At 40.8% G+C, this 16,996-nt stretch overlaps 1 protein-coding gene across 1 annotated transcript in view; it reads left to right on the top strand.

Moving 5' to 3' along the window:
- LOC126284103 (ubiquitin carboxyl-terminal hydrolase 32) overlaps positions 1–16,996 on the top strand; it is a 203,137-nt gene that overhangs the window by 101,426 nt on the left and 84,715 nt on the right. The window lies entirely within an intron of this gene.

The following is a 16,996-nucleotide window of genomic DNA, read 5'->3' on the forward strand; positions in this document are numbered from 1 at the left end:
GTTGGTATGCTTCTGTGTGGGCTCTAATCTCTCTGATTTTATCCTCATGGTCTCTTCGCGAGATATACGTAGGAGGGAGCAATATACTGCTTGACTCTTCGGTGAAGGTATGTTCTCGGAGCTTTAACAAAAGCCCGTACCGAGCTACTGAGCATCTCTCCTGCAGAGTCTTCCACTGGAAGATCTATCATCTCCGTAACGCTTTCACGATTACTAAATGATCCTTTAACGAAGCGCGCTGCTCTCCGTTGGATCTTCTCTATCTCTTCTATCAACCCTATCTGGTGCGGATCCCACACTGCTGAGCAGTATTCAAGCAGTGGGTGAACAAGCGTACTGTAACCTACTTCCTTTGTTGTCGGATTGAATTTCCTTAGGATTCTTCCAATGAATCTGTCTGGCATCTGCTTTACTGACGATCAACTTTATATGATCATTCCATTTTAAATCACTCCTAATGCATACTCTCAGATAATTTATGGAATTAACTGCTTCCAGTTGCTGACCTGCTATTTTGTAGCTAAATGTTAAGGGATCTATCTTTCTATGTATTCGCATCACATTACACTTGTCTACATCGAGATTCAATTGCCATTCCGTGCACCATGCGTCAATTCGCTGCAGGTCCTCCTGCATTTCAGTACAATTTTCCAGTGTTGCAACCTCTCGATACACCACAGCATCATCTGCAAAAAGCCTCAGTGAACTTCCGATGTCATCCAGCAGGTCATTTATGTATATTGTGAATAGCAACGGTTCTATGACACTCCCCTGCGGCACACCTGAAATCACTCTTACTTCGGAAGACTTTTCTTAATTGAGAATAACATGCTGCATTCTGTTATCTAGGAACTCCTCAATCCAATCACACAATTGATCTGATAGTCCGTATGCTCTTTCTTTGTTCATTAAACGACTGTGCATGGTGTGACTGAACAACTCGTGAAGCTCTGCATTTACACGTTTGACAGAATACTTGATTCATGGCTTGTCACATCACTCATGTGTGATACGATAGTCACATTTGTGTGAGGAGTATTTCCAACAAGGAGTGTGATGTCATCTGCAGTTGCATTTTGAGATTATGGCCCATGCTGTTGACTTAAAAGTACTAGTTACCTTTTATCTGTTACCCAAGAAGTTATGTACTAATTCAGATATCCCCCTCTCATGGTTCCTTCGTAGCAGAAGAATCAACTTTGTCTTTTTAATCCTCTTACTATTACTCATCTTAACCTGCACTATTTTCCCTGTCTGCCTCGTAAAAATTTATATGTAAGCTTTTCTGGAATTCACTAACAAGGGAAGATTTCCGAGTGTCAAAAAAACTGTCTTCATGTAACTTGGTGGGTGTGTCAGGGGGGAAGAACCATGCAATACCTATTTTTTATTTGTGTCTATTTCACTTTTAAGGGATATAACACACCCCGAAAGGTAATTTGGCAATTTAGGTTTAGAGGGAGTAGCTTCGAAACCGTGAAATATACATATAAAAAAAGTGTTTTATGTAAAAGTTGAAGTGTAAAACATTCTTGAAAAATACGTAATCAACTTTTGAAGAAAATTAAAAATTTGTAAATTAACCCCACCATCATTAATGCTATTTGTGAAATGGAAACTTTTGTTACAGCCTAAATTAAAGCAGCTCTCATGCCACACACATACATACGTCCATGTGTAATAAAGCTAGTTTCTGTATTACAATATTTGGCAAATAAGGTGTACACAGTGTGCTGTCAGAGTACGTGAAACAAACCTATTTAAAATATCTAAACAGTTCTTACGATTTGCATTATTTTGGTTTGTGTTTTGGTTTATGTTTTAAACTGTTACATTATGTTGGAAATTATTGTTCTTTTATCTTTTTAGTGTACCATGTCACATACATCTATTTTGTTAGTTGAAAATAGTAAATACAACTTTTTTTTTTACACCCACACTGAGAAAGTAAACATATATCAAATTTCTTTTGACTTGTTCAGACGTTAATTTACCAGATTTTGATGCTGTGAAAATATTTGGGGATTCATAAAAAGTTCCTCAAATTCTCAGTTCAAACTCTCCATTAATTTCTTTCAAAATATTGAAAAGGGGGGGGGGGGGTGGTTCGCAATTTATCAGTTTCACAGACTGATGGCTGAATTGTGTAAGTGAACTTCACTTTGTGATGCATCTCCATAGACTCTCAAAAAGAAGACCTCACAAACAGTCAAACAAGGTATGGCATACTATCCACCAAAAACACTCGCAGTTCTTCATGACACAACAACGGTGATGCCAAGAACTGTTTTGTACATTAATATCTGTTTCTGAAGACCAAATGAAACAGTGAAAAATCACCACCACCACCACCCCTGGCTGCAGATGCCAGATTGTGAGCAACTGCACATGATGGGAGAAGTGATGTGGTTGGTGGCAGTAAGGAGGAGGCCGGGGTGGGAAGGACAGGGAGAGCTCAGTACTGGTTGGGGACAGTAAATGCAGTTTGTGGGAGTGTACAGGGACGAGGTGGAGAGAGGGCAGGACAGGATTCCAAACCTACAACCTCCTTTGTAGTCACCATGACCAACTACATCTTCACCTACAATTACTTCTCGTTTGAAGGCAACCGATACAAAAAAAATCCAATGTATGACAATGAGCACCTGCATAACACAATCCTATTTGTGAGCCATCTAGAGAAATGGTTCCTAACAACCAGATTCCCAAACCTCTGGCTCAGATTCGTTGATGACAGCTTCATGATCTGGATTGAGGGTGAGGATGGTGTGTCCACATTCATCCAGAACTTCTACAACTTCTCCCCTATTCACTTCACCTGGTCCTGCTGAACCAACAAACCCCTTCCTTGATGTTGACCTCCACCTCAAGATGGTTACATCAGTAGCCACCCATTCCATATCAAGAATGATTCCATACAGTCTAGGCACCCATGGCCTTTGCTTCTGTTGTGACAAGCAGTCCCTATATAAATATGCCAAGGAGCTCACAGAAGCCTTCACATACCATAATTACCCTCCTAATCTTGTATAGAAACAGTTTTTCCATGCCTTACCTCTCCAGTTGTACCCCATCTGCCAAAATCCCATCGTCCGACAACAGAGGAGCAGTCCCCTTGTGACTCAGTACCAACCAGGACTGGAGAAACTAAATACCTTCTCTTCCAGGGTTTTAGCTATGTCTAATCATGCCCTGAAATGAGGAATGTCCTACCCACTATCCTTCCCACCAGTCCCACAGTGGTATTCTGCTGCCCACCAAACCTACACAATATCCTCATCCATGCCCACACAGCCCCTGCTCTCAACCCCTTACCTCATGGCTCATATCCCTGTAATAAACCTAGATGGAAGACCTATTGCACACATCCTCCCACCACCGCCTTCTCCAGTCCGGTCACAAGCATCGGCTATCCCATCAAAGGCAGAGCTACCTGTGAAACCAGTCATGATCTACAAGCTAAGCTGCAACCACTGTGCTGCATTCTGCATGGACATGTCGAGCAAGAAGCTGTCTGTCTGCATTAATGACTACCGACAAACTGAGGCCAAGAAGCTGGACCACCCAGTTGCTGAGCGTGCTGCCATCATAATGGTCTTCATTTTAATGACTGTTTCACAGCCTCAGCCATCTGGATCCTTCCTATCAACACCAGCTTTTCTGAACTGTGCAGGTGGGAACTCTTCACTGCAATTTATCCTCTGTTCACATAACCCTCCTGACCTGAACCTACATTACTCATTGTCCTTTACCCAACTATTCCTTCCCTGTTCCCACTCCACAGCCTTCTATTCCACAAGTGCTCTCTGTCTTTTTACGTATCTTCTTTTCCACCCCCACCCACACCTCCACTTCAACTCCCACCCCCACTCTCTGCCCAGTCTCCTGAATGCACTTAGTTGCGCTACCCTCACCCCACCTTGCCCCTGTGTGCTCCCAGAAACCTACACAGTATCCTCATCCATGCCCACACAGCCCCTGCTCTCAACCCCTTACCTCATCTGTACCCTAGTCTTCCTCCCCCTTTGTGCCCGAGTCTCCTTCTTCCCCCCGCCACCCAGATTGCTTCTCCCACCATGTGCAGTTGCTCACATTTTAGAATCAGCAGCCAGTGACAGTGGTCATGTTTGTGCGAATTGCATTTGTCCAAATCTGTGTGTGTGTGTGTGTGTGTGTGTGTGTGTGTGTGTGTACACACATATTTTCAGAAGACCATCTTGGGGCCCAAAGCTTACATGGTTAGTAACCTTTTTGTTATGCATTTCTGCAGCTCAAGATCTTTGCAATATGGTCGGTAACAATCTGTCTTTTCATAATATTGTCATTTTTCTGAAGACTGATATTTGAAGATTACATAAATATTGCAACATGTGCTAACACAAGCTGTTACCACCCCCAGCTCTTTCTGATACCTCTCTTCAGTAGCTGCAGCCAAGAGATGCTGCAGTTTGTGCTTTGCAGTCTAATGTGGTTTGCCAACTAGCAGCTTGTGAGGTACAAGGCTGTACCACTAGTTGGCAGACTCACAATTTGGTCTGCGGTGTTGCTGAGAGCTGCAGGTCCTGGAGTATTCTCATTCGTGCTTCCTGTTACATAAGCTGGAACTGACAGCTCTACAGCTGTCTCATCTGCCGCTCACTACTATTGCAGAACTGTACATCACCACAAGACTTCTGGACCTCACTGTACTCTTCAGGAACCCTCTCTCATGGAACGCTGTGTGGATTACTTCACTTTGTGTGGATTTCTAGATGTGGCTGCCTGAATTTTTTAGCAGTCACTGAATGTTTAATGTAGAACAAATGTGTGTATTATTCATGTGAGACTTTTTATTGTGTGTACAGGTAGGGAAGATGCCAACCATAAACCCAATTAATATTTGCTGAATACTAAGTGATAATTTCAGCAGTATGAATTCCTTGATAGTTCTATCAGTTCACAGGAAGTGGACCTGAAAGACACCATTTCAGCATTGATTTGTGATGGATGGATGTTCGACAGTTATGGCAAAAGGTAATGGGCTACAGTTTTTTGATTGGAGCTCCATGATATAGCAATGATTGACAATGATTGTGTATCTGACTGTGAAACATGTGAAGAGTCCTTCATCCCAGGTAACATCCTTTCTTCAGAAAACAAAAGCAAATTTTGAATATAAGAAATCTGCAGTTAAATTTTGGAAAACAGAAAGAAGGGGAAGAGTCCGCTTTCATCAAAAATGGCTCTGAGCACTATGGGACTTAACATCTGTGGTCATCAGTCCCCTAGAACTTGGAACTACTTAACCTAACTAACCTAAGGACATCACACACATCCTTGCCCGATGCAGGATTCGAACCTGCGACTGTAGTGGTCACGCAGTTCCAGACTGTAGCACCTAGAACTGCACAGCCACACCGGCCGGCTCGCTTCCATCCATGCATGATAAATATAGCTAAGTTATGTTAGTTAACAGCTATCTCACAGGAAAAAGTATATTCTTCATGGTGGCTTGAAACATGGTGAGGTGAAGGTATTCAACTCCTGCATCTGTATGCATACTCTGCAAATCACATTTAAGAGCCTGGCAGAGGGTTAATCGAATCACCTTAACAATTATTATTTTACTCCAATCTCATACAAATGAACACCTATGTCTTCCCATGCAAGCTCTGATTTCCCGTACTTTATTATGATCATCATTTCTCCCTATGTAGGTCAACATCAACAAAATGTTTTCACATTCGGTGAAGAAAGATGGTAATTGAAATTTTGTGAGAACATTCCACCATAGTGGAAAAACAGCATTTGTCTTAATGCTGTCCACCCCAAATCCTGTATCATTTCAGTGACAGTCTCTCCCTATTTCGCATTAATACAAAACGTGCTGCCCTTCTTCGAGCTTTCTCAATGTACTCCATCAATCCTATCTGGTAAGGTTCCCACGCCGTGCAGCAGCATTATAAAAGAGGATGGACAAGCATAGTGTAGGCAGTCTCTTTAGTACATCTGTTAAATTTTCTAAGTGTCCTGCCAATAGAACGCAGTCTTTGGTTAGCCTTCCCAGAACATTTTGTTTGTGTTACTTCCAATTGAAGTGTTCAGTAATTGAAATTCCCAGGTATTTAGTTGAATTTATGATCTTTAGATTTGGCTGATTTATTGTGTAATCGAAGTTTAACTGATTTCTTTTAGCACTCATGTGGATGTCCTCACACTTTTTATTATTTAGGGTCAATTGCCAATTTTTCCATCATATAGATATCTTTTCTAAATTGTTTTTCAATTTGCTTTGATCCTCTGATGACTTGACTAGTCTATATATGACAGAATAATCTGCAAACAGTGTAAGACAGCTGCTCAGATTGTCTTCTAAATCATTTATATAGGTAAGGAACAGCAAAGGGCCTATAACACTACCTTGGGGAATACCAGAAATCATGTCCGTTTGAAGTATGCCTGGTACAAAGCAGTATATTTAGAGGATCGCCTTCCACACTTTGCAACACTTGCTTAGTTTTGTTTTTTCTTATCTTATCCATCGTGTGTATTATGTGAAAAAATTTAGTTCACTTTCTGTGAATGGTAACAAAAACATAACATTTTAATTATTTTTATACAGATTTTGTATGATGATAATGAGTTACTTATTATTTTCATTTAACAGAATACACATACATGAAAAGGTAAACAATAAAAAATAAAATAAAAACAAATTTTATTGAAAGTGTAATATGATTTACATAATAAAACAAAAATATATAAAATAGATAACTTGAATAATAGTTAATGTAAGATATTTTAATTAGATGTGTTGCACATGCTCCGGCAGCACATTGTGTAAAACTTATTTACCGAAAATGGTATTGTAGAAATCAGATTTATTACACAGGGAAGGCGTGAAAACTACTATAAGTTGTAACAAAAGTTTCCATTTTGCAAAATTCATTAATGTTAGTGAGGTAATTTGAAAATTTTCGAATTTTTTTTCAGAAGTTGATTGTACAGTTTCCAAGAATGTTAATTTCATTTCAATTATTGTATGAAACACATTTGTTGTATTTTATGGTTTAAAAGCTATTTTCTCTAAACCTATTATGCCAAATTATCTTTTGGGGATGTTTTTCTCCTTAAAAGTGAAATTAACGACAAAAAAGTCTTGCATTATTTTTCCCCTCTGCACACTCCCCATGTTTCATCAACAGTGTTCATTGACACTTGAGAGCACTTACAAGGGAACATTCCCATCGTCGAATTCTGAATAAATACAGTCTGTTTTTCAACTCAAAGCTCACAAATTACTCAGTTTCTAACTGTAATAACTATCTTATCCCATTACACTTTTAATAGAAGATTACAATTCTTAATGAGTAGATTAGGACAGCATTTTAAATTGTTCATCTTGGTCATTGAAAATAAAAATTTTTGCGCCCCTTGAAACTGTTACTGAGACACTTGCAACTGTAACTATGCACCATGCAATGCATTAGTCATTTAGTTATATAGATATGTTACTAATGACAAGTCCTCACTATATCTACATTTTTGTGCTGTTAAATTCCCTATTCATGTCCAACATTAACTTAACATTTTGTGTTTTCATATAGGTATTTTGCTCATCAATATGTGATTTTTGTTTTAGATGTTATCTTTACTGATTTGAAAAATCAGAACACTGGAAAGTGCGCAATGAGATGGTGGGTTAATTATTAGTTTATAAAGTTCATTGGAAGGGAATTGTTCAGATTATGGCAACTATCATATTTTACGAACTATAATATGTGCTTTTTCTTTTCTTTTTTTCGAAAAATTGCCTCTAAAATTCCGGTTTTTTATATGCTTGAAATTGAATGTAAAAGTCTCCAGTGTTTGATTTAAAATTCTCACCAGTGTTAAAAACGGCCACACATTTGATGCCACGGGAAACCTCTCTCTATCTGGCAACATTGGATTCAACTGGCGGTAACAGCGCACCAATTCGACGAACATGAGTTGCGAAGATTGACAAGCTTGCTGATACTGTCTCTCTCCTGCCCTTCCAACACAAACCCAGAACACTGTCTAGCCTGTGATGAGTCATTACAGTCTACGGTGCCAGTGAACTTGAATTGAAAGTGATTTATGTTATCGTTAACAGTACAATATTTTTGTTAGTAGCTGATTCCGTAATGGAAAAAAAGTATTCATATGATGTGGGCTATAAATTGAAAGTAATAGCATATGCAGAACCACACGGAAACAGAGTAGCATTTTGGCTCTCCACCAACAGAAAAAACCATCAGTGATTGGCAGATAGGCAAAGAAGAACTGAAATAAATGAAGACTAAATGGGCAAATAGAGAACTGAATGCAAAATGACCAAAACTAGAAGATGGTGTACTGAAGTTAATTTGAGGACACCATCAAAATGGCATTTGAATTAATATAAAAATGATTAAAGTGCATGCTTGTAAGCTAGTGCTATGGTGAAACTTAACAGACTTTAAGGACGGAGTTGCTTAGTGTTACAGGTTTATGAAGCATCATGGACATAATGTGTGAACCAAAACCAGAATATCTCAGAAAATCTCGTAAAAGTATGAAGAGAAAATATTATCTATAATCTTTATTATACAACATAAAAAAACTGTGTGGACCTAAGCCAAATAGTGAATATGGACAACAACACTCCTGACATTTGATGGGCCGAGAAACGGAACGTTTGCCATGAAGGTGCTAAAACTGTAAATATAAAAACAAGTGGACGTGGAAAAATTGCACCACACTGTTGGCCTACAGGTTGTGCTGACAGTACTAAACTTAATCAAGTCATTATTTTCAAGCGCAAAAGCAGTGCCAAAACCTGAAGTACTGCCAGGCATTGTTGTTCACATACATGACTAGTGTTGGATGGACGAGGCTGGTGTGAAATTGTGGATTAACAGATTGTGGGGGCGAAGGAAAGGTGCTTTATTGAAGACAGATTCTCTTCTTGTGCTAGATCAGTTTAGTGGTGATTTGAAAAATTCTGTGAAAGAGAAATTAAGACAGGGAGATACAGAGCCTCTTGATGTCTCGATAAATAAACCATTTAAAGGGTATATGAGAGAGGAATGGAAGGAATGGATGATAGGTGAAATGCAACATGAATTCATGCTGATGGGAGCTTTAAAATTACCTACAATCAAACTCTCGCATGAGTGAATAAAACACCTGTGGTCTAGAGTGAGAGAAGGCATTATTGTTAAACCTTTCAAAAAGTGCAGTGTAAGTAATGCTCTTGATGACAGTGAAGACCATCTTATATGTGAAGAGGAAGGACGGTGGTGGTGGTGGTGGTGGTGGTGGTGGTGGTGGTGGTGAAGAGGCATCAGATAGTTTGTATCGTTGTTAACTGGTACCTCCTGTGACACAAACTACCTTTTCATGGTTTTTAAATAGTACTTGCATTCACCTTAGCTGACCATCTGCTTTGAATGGGGTTAAATGTTCTTAGAGGTACCTTGCTGTGAATAAGACTGGCTAACAGTGAGTGCTCTTCACAATGCAGCATATTGACTGGGCATATGTCAGTGCTGACATACATTTTATTCACTGGTGTGTGTGTGTGTGTGTGTGTGTGTGTGTGTTTGAGAGAGAGAGATTTTTTTTGGGGGGGGGGGGGGGGGGAGGAGGACATGTGCATGAATGGCACCTTTCAACAGGATTTTTGAATTATAGGTAAATATCGTGATAAGTTGCATGAATGTAGACTTCCCCAACTATACTGGTAATGTAACACTATTGGGTATGCCAGCAGCGGGCAGTAATAATATACCAATAGATTTGAACAAGTGGCACACTAATGATAGATTGATGAAGTGCCTTCCTAATGGACGATGACTATGACATTCGTCAGAATGTTTCAATGTATCTGTAAACCAAAAAGCTTTTCATCATCATCATAAGTTGTAGATTACCTCTGCACCACTGCATGTGTGGTCCAAGACGTCATTAACTAGCAAAGCCGAACCCAATTAGTACTTGTCTAAGGAGGGAGAAGCAAAGTGGTGACATTCATCATTTTCTTTTCTTTGGCCCATCTGTATGCTGTTTGATACCTATATGATAAGTAACTGCTCATTATGTGTGATGTACTGAACTGAATGCAAAAGTCAAAACGTGACTGTCGAGAATTGCATTGCCATCTAAGAAGCAAGCGCTCAGGTCAAGTCATTTAATGTAAATGTTGTGTGACTAAGGCAACACAACACCCAGTCCCTGAGCGGAGAAAAATCTCTGACCCAGCCGGCAATCGAACCCAGGCCTTAAGGCTTGACATTCTGTCATGCTGACCACTCAGCTACCGGCACGGACAAGCAGTTTTATAAAAAATACAAACACTGTTGAAACTGCATGCAATGAAATTACATAGTTTAATGTAAATTAACAGGATGAAAGTTATATCACCACCATCACCCATCATCATCTTTCTTCAAAGTACTAGGCCTCTTGACCTGTTACAGTCTTATCGAGAAGTTCTCCTGCCATCTTTTCATTGAGTGCCTGGCGATCTTACACTGTGGAGGTGTTAGTGTATCATAGGTTTTGGGATCTTCTTTGAGCTCTTCTGTTGTGGACATTTTCTATAGGTTTACAGTAGCTCTGAATATAATGTGTGATGGGTTCTTTTTGAGGTTCCTTCAATGCATCTTCATTTCCTTTCTGTTCTCATTTGGTGTAACCAGTTGTTTGTCTCAAGAATTTCATTTCACAGGCTGTTAGTCTTTCGCATCTTTCACCTTTATTCTCCAGGCTTCAGTGCCATAGGTACAGGTCTCGATAAGAGAGGCATGTTATGATGTGTTTCTGGACTAAGAAAGGTTTCATTACATTATTCTGACTCCCATTGTTTGTGTGCCTGGTGGCTTTTTCAGCTAGGTTTGCTTCTTCCAGAAAGGATAGTTTTGTAGCCTAAATAAGTGACTGTGTTTACTATTTCTAAAGTCTCGTATTTCAAACAGATCGTAAGTTCTACTGGATATGGTGTTGATGTCCTTGTGGCCAGGATGATTGGGTTTGTGAATTTTAGGAAGTAGGTAGAAGGTAGGGGTGCGGGGTGTCGGTGGGGTCAGGAGGTTGATGGAGTGAGGTGAAAGGTTTTGTAGGGGGCCCAAGGTTCTGAGTATTCCTTGAAGCTCCGCCTGGACATCAGGAATGGGATTACCTTGGCAAACTTTGTATGTAGTGTTGTCTGAAAGCTGACGCAGTCCCTCAGCCACATACTACCGAAGATTAAGTGCCTCAGTCATGGAACCGTTGTCCGCCGGAAGAGTGACAATGGATTGGTCAGCCTTCAGATCACGGATAGCCTGGGCTTCAGCTGTGGTGATGTTGGGAATAAGATTAAGGTTTTCAAGAAGGATTGAGAGGCAAGGCTGGAAGTGAGAAATTCCTGGAAGGTTTGGAGAGGGTGATTTTGAGGAAGAGGACGTGGGTCCCGATGTGACGGAAGATGGAACTGTTCCAGGCAGGATTCAATTTGGATAGTGTCTTGGGGAGTTGGATCATTAGGAATAGGATTAGGATTATTTTTCTTCATGGCAAAGTGATATTTCCAGTAGAGAGTACAAGTGTAGGACAGGAAATCTTTGACGAGGGCTGTTATGTTGAATCTGGGAATAGGGCTGAAGGTGAGGCCTTTGGGTAGGACAGAGGTTTTGGATTGGGGGAGATGTTTGGAGGAAAGGTTAACTACTGAATTAGGGTGTTGTGGTTCCAGGTTGTGTTGATTGGAATTTTGAGGTTTTGGGGGGAGTGGAGCTGGAAGTGGGAGATTGAGTAGATGGGAGAGATTGGGTCTGTATGCAATGAGAGGAGGTTGAGGTTTGCTGGAAAGGTTGTGGAGGGTGAGTGAGTTGCCTTTCCGGAGGTGGGAAACCAGGAGACTGGATAGTTTTTTGAGGTGGTGGGTGGCATACTGTTCTAATTTGTGGTTGACCTGTAGAAGGTGTGGCTGTGGGAGAGGAAAGATTGGGACTTTCATTAAGGATAGGTGTTGACAGGTGTGTTCATTGGCTTAGTTGAAGTGTAGGTGAAGGGTTGGGCGGGCGAGGGCTATGGATTGTTCAGTTTGGAACTGGTATAGGGACTGATGGAAAGAAGGGCTACAGCCAGAGAGGGAAACTTTAAGTGTGAGGCCTTTGGGGGTAATGCCAACTGTCAGACAAGCTTGAGTTAATAAAATATGGGAGCGTAATCTGGCTAGGGCAAAGGAATGTTTGCGGAGGGAATGTAAATAAACCTTAATGGGGTCGTTGTGGGGATGTTGCGAGGGTGACGTGGTATTAGAAGATGGAAAGTGTAACATGAAGCTGAAATGAAAATAAAAGTAAAAATATATGGGAAGAGATAAAGGTGAACTAGAAAAGCCACTTGAATACTAGTGCTTTAGACTTACGTTTTGTGGAAAGACAAAAAACGCCTCGTTCTCACTTTCACGTCACTGCTAAGAGATGGATTTCCTTTGAAAAACCATTTTTTTTAAATTTTAATATTCTGAATATTTGTCGCAAACCTTTCCTGTTTTTCATTACAGTTCCACTCCCAGAGGTTTATTTTCCCACAACATGTCCAAAAGAGATGGACTGGTGTAGTACCTATCCATATAAATGTAATGTCCTTTGCCAAACTATTGTGAATGCAACTTGTATATACATCACAGTTAAGCATATAACCAGTACATGAATCGCAGAGAGTATACAATTTTATTCCATATGTATTGGGTTTGTTTTCATGTGTACCCTGAAGCTTGTTCTACCACGAAAGGGACACATTGCGTCATCTATTGTCAGATTCATGACTGGATGAAAACTAATTTTGATTTATTCACAAAGAAATCAAACAAAGGCCTGACTCTAATTGGCTCGTCCCTTTTCTTCGCCTCTGCTAATGAACGTGGCATTGTCATTCGAGTGTAACATTGACAATGTAGCGCAAAATCGATCGCGACTCAACAATTTACTTGCAAATCCAGTCTGCGGAAACAGGTTTGTTGACCAATAATCACTGATTTTCGGCAATTTGATGATGCACATATGCAAAATAATACTTGGAGACCAGTAAATCTCTTGCAATTTAGTGCCAACCACTTACGCCAACTCAGGCTACCTTTGCATTTCATTGTCATAATAACATTACCAGCGTACAGATTCATTTTACCTTTGATGATCTGAATAAGGTCATCATCAAAGAAATAACTAAAATATTGAAGCTCCTCATTGGCATCTGAAAAATGCGATGCTCTGCCAACCACCTCCTGGAAATCCGGCAGTGCTGGCTGGTCGTCTGGTTCCGACCAGTCTTGCTCTTTGTGCTCAGTGAGCTCACACACGACCAGGTACCACAGATGGTGACTGATGGTCTGTACCATTGTCTGCATGGAAAAAAAATAATGCTAAGGTTGGTACTAAAAGGTACTAAATGCAAGTGAAGTAATGAACATTACTCACAATACAAAATGCGGTAATGAACTCTTCACTTTCTGAACAATTGAGACATATACATACCTGAATCATCACTTGTACTCTCGCCTGGACAGTACGAATCCTCTTTGTCAGAATCGTCAATTTCAAATCCTGCATCTCCATAAAGAATATCTAAGATCTCTGCCTCTGTTAACTCGCTGCGCGATATTTTCACAATCGAAAACACCTGTGAATGAACGGCAAGTAACTTTGTCTTTCCAGTGATCACAGCCAAATAAAGGCTCGCCCGTACGGTATACGGGTGCTGTCGCCAACGTCAGGGCGGCCGCGCCCGTATGGCGCACGGGCACTGTGCTGTAAGTGTTAAAGCTGAGCTATGTTGTTCCTGTGGTGATCTAGGGTTTGTAAACAACGATGTGCACAAAGGTTGGTGGTTATTTTGCCTCCAAAACACATTAAAGGGTGGAGAAATTCGGGAAAATTTCGAAAAAACTGCGACGTAATATATTAAAAGGAGTGGTTTTGTGGTGGCAGATTATGAAAATTTGGGCAACAATTGTCTGATGAAGAAATAATGACGGTAAAACCTGTGGAAAGCGACTAAAAATGATCAGTGATGTGGGAAAAATGGAAATGGAAATAAAGCGAAAGTTGTTAGAACTAGCTGAAATGGTTGTTTAATAGGTGAAAGGAACTGTTTGTGAACTGGGAATGGTGGATTTCATAGCAGCGGTAGTGTTGAAAGCGGAAAAATTTTTTTGGCTTTGGTTATGGTTTCCAAGTGGGTTACGTATTGTTGAGTGTGTATAAGACAGAATAAAATTGTATGGTAGATTACGGTAAAAAGGAGAAGGTGAATACAAAGTGAAACTATTTGCATAAACAAAAAGAGAAAGTAAGATGACAGAAAAGATTTCGAAATGCAACAGTGACAATAACAAACGTAATTGTTGGGTTCAAATTGATGACATGAATATAATAGAGGGAAACATTCCACGTGGGTAAAATATATCTAAAAACTTAACAAACGAAAGTGTTGGTATGTTGACACACTAACACACACACACAAAATTCAAGCTTTCGCAACCCACAGTTGCTTCATCAGGAAAAAGGGAAGGAGAGGGAAAGACGAAAGGATGTGGGTTTTGAGGGAGTGGGTAAGGAGTCATTCCAACCGCGGGAGCGGAAAGACTCAAAGACAGAGCCACGTGTGAAAGCACCCACGTGATTTACCAACTGCCCTTCCTACACTGTGAAGTTTCTATGTGGGAATGACCAGCAACAAACTGTCCATTCGCATGAATGGACACAGGCAGGCAGTGTTTGTTGGTAATGAGGATCACCCTTTGGCTAAACATGCCTTGGTGCACGGCCAGTACATCTTAGCACAGTGTTACACCGTCCGAGTTATCTGGATACTTCCCACCAACACCAACCTATCAGAACTCCAGTGATGGGAACTTGCCCTTCAATGTATCCTTTCTTCTCGTTACCCACCAGACCTCAACCTCCGCTAATTTCGAGTTGCCGCCGCTCATACCTCACCTGTCATTCAACAACATCTTTGCCTTCGTACTTCTGCCTCGACTGACATCTCTGTCCATACTTTTTGCCTTTACATGTGTCTGCTTATATATATATATATATATATATATATATATATATATATATATATATATGTGTGTGTGTGTGTGTGTGTGTGTGTGTGTGTGTGTGTGTCTTTCTTTCCGCTCCCGGGATTGGAATGACTCCCTTACTCTCTCCCTTAAAACCCACATACTTTCGTTTTCCCTCTCCTTCCCTCTTTCCTGATGAAGCAACTGTGGGTTGTGAAGGCTTGAAATTTGTGTGTGTTTCTGTTTGTTATTGTTTCTGTCAACGTACCAAACTTCCACATGGGAAAAATATATTAAAAACAAAGATTCCAAGCGGGAAAGTGCCGGTAGACAGGCACAATAAAATAACACACACACACAAAATTTCTGTTTTCGCAACCGAAGGTTGCTTCTTCCAGAAAGAGGGAAAGACAAAAGGATGTGGGTGTTAAGGGAGAGGGTAAGGAGTCATTCCAATCCCGGGAGCTGCAAGAATTATTTCATTAGCAGTCAGGTATGTCCACCTACAAAACCTGCCAAGGTAAGTCTCCTCAAATCCTTAGACCCATGCCAGAAGGCCCCCCCCCCCTCCCTCCCTCTCTCTCTCTCTCTCTCTCCCCCCCCCCTTTTTCTCTCCTCCCTCCCCCCTCAATCCTACCACTCCCTGCCACTCCTACCACTACCTTCCACATGCCTAAATGCTTCCTTATGTCCATAAACCCAATTACCCAGGACATCAGATTGTCACTGTTTGTTGTGCCTCCACTGAGAGAATCTGTGCACTCGTAGATGAACACAGTCAGCTTGTAACTGAACCTACCCTCCTATCTAGGAGATAGCATAGACCCTCACAGTTCCTGTTCCATTACCCCACAGTGCCTCCGTTTACACTAACATCCCTCGTGTCCATGGTCTTGCCACTATTGAATACTACTTTTCCCAATACCCGATGGATTCCAGACCTAGAACTTCCTTCCTAGTTATCGTGACCAGCTATATCCTCACCCACAATTACTTCTTCTGTGAAGGCATCACCTACAAACGGGTCTTGGGTACGGCAAAGGGCACCCATATGGCATCATCCTATTAATGGGATCATCTGGAGGAACCCTAAATCCCAAACCCCTCACCTGGTTCAAATTCATTGAGGAAATCTCCGTGATCTGAATCTAGGGTGAGGCTACCGTGCCCACATTCCACCAGAACTTCAATACCTTCTCACCGATTCGCTTCATCTGATGGTCCTCAACCCAACAAGCCACCTTTCTCATTGTTGACCTCCACCTCAAAACATGGCTTCATCAGTGCCTCCGACCATATAAAACCCACAAACCACCAGCAATACCTCCACTTTGACTGCTGCTACCCATTCGTCACCCAGAAGTCTCTTCCTCTCATACAGTCTATCCACCTGTGGCCACCACATCTGTAGTAACGGGCATTCCCTCTCGAAATACACGGGATATTCAAAATAATGTGAACATTGATAGTAATGGGATGATCGTGTTTGACGATCAACAGAGCAGGAAAGGCACGTGTGGCACTGGACTGTGATGCATGGATGCAGCCAGTAAATCCCCCTCCCTCTCATTCCTCGGCCACCGTCTGTGGACCACCAACAAACAGTCCAGTTCCACACATTAAGATGTGTCAACATGAGGAGCCCAGAAATAGGATCCCACATTGATATTGATAGTGACCAGATTCATGACTGGACTGAAGATTTTCCTGCATTTTTGTGTAAGTGTTTGCTATACTTTCAAAACATTTAGTGTGCCTTTACAATAATAGATTTATTTAATATTTATTGGTTTGTAGTTATTTATCATGTAAAAGTATAAAAGAATTATTTATTAACAACACTGTAAATTAAAATTTTGTAGAATATTAATGTATGCCACAGGAAAAACATATGAAATGAAAGTAATGTCAGCCTCGTGGCTGGTAGCTGTTCGTTATATATTGTTCCAAAACACA

Source organism: Schistocerca gregaria, chromosome 8 (assembly GCF_023897955.1).
Source record: "Schistocerca gregaria isolate iqSchGreg1 chromosome 8, iqSchGreg1.2, whole genome shotgun sequence".
Classification (NCBI taxonomy): Eukaryota; Metazoa; Arthropoda; class Insecta; order Orthoptera; family Acrididae; genus Schistocerca; species Schistocerca gregaria.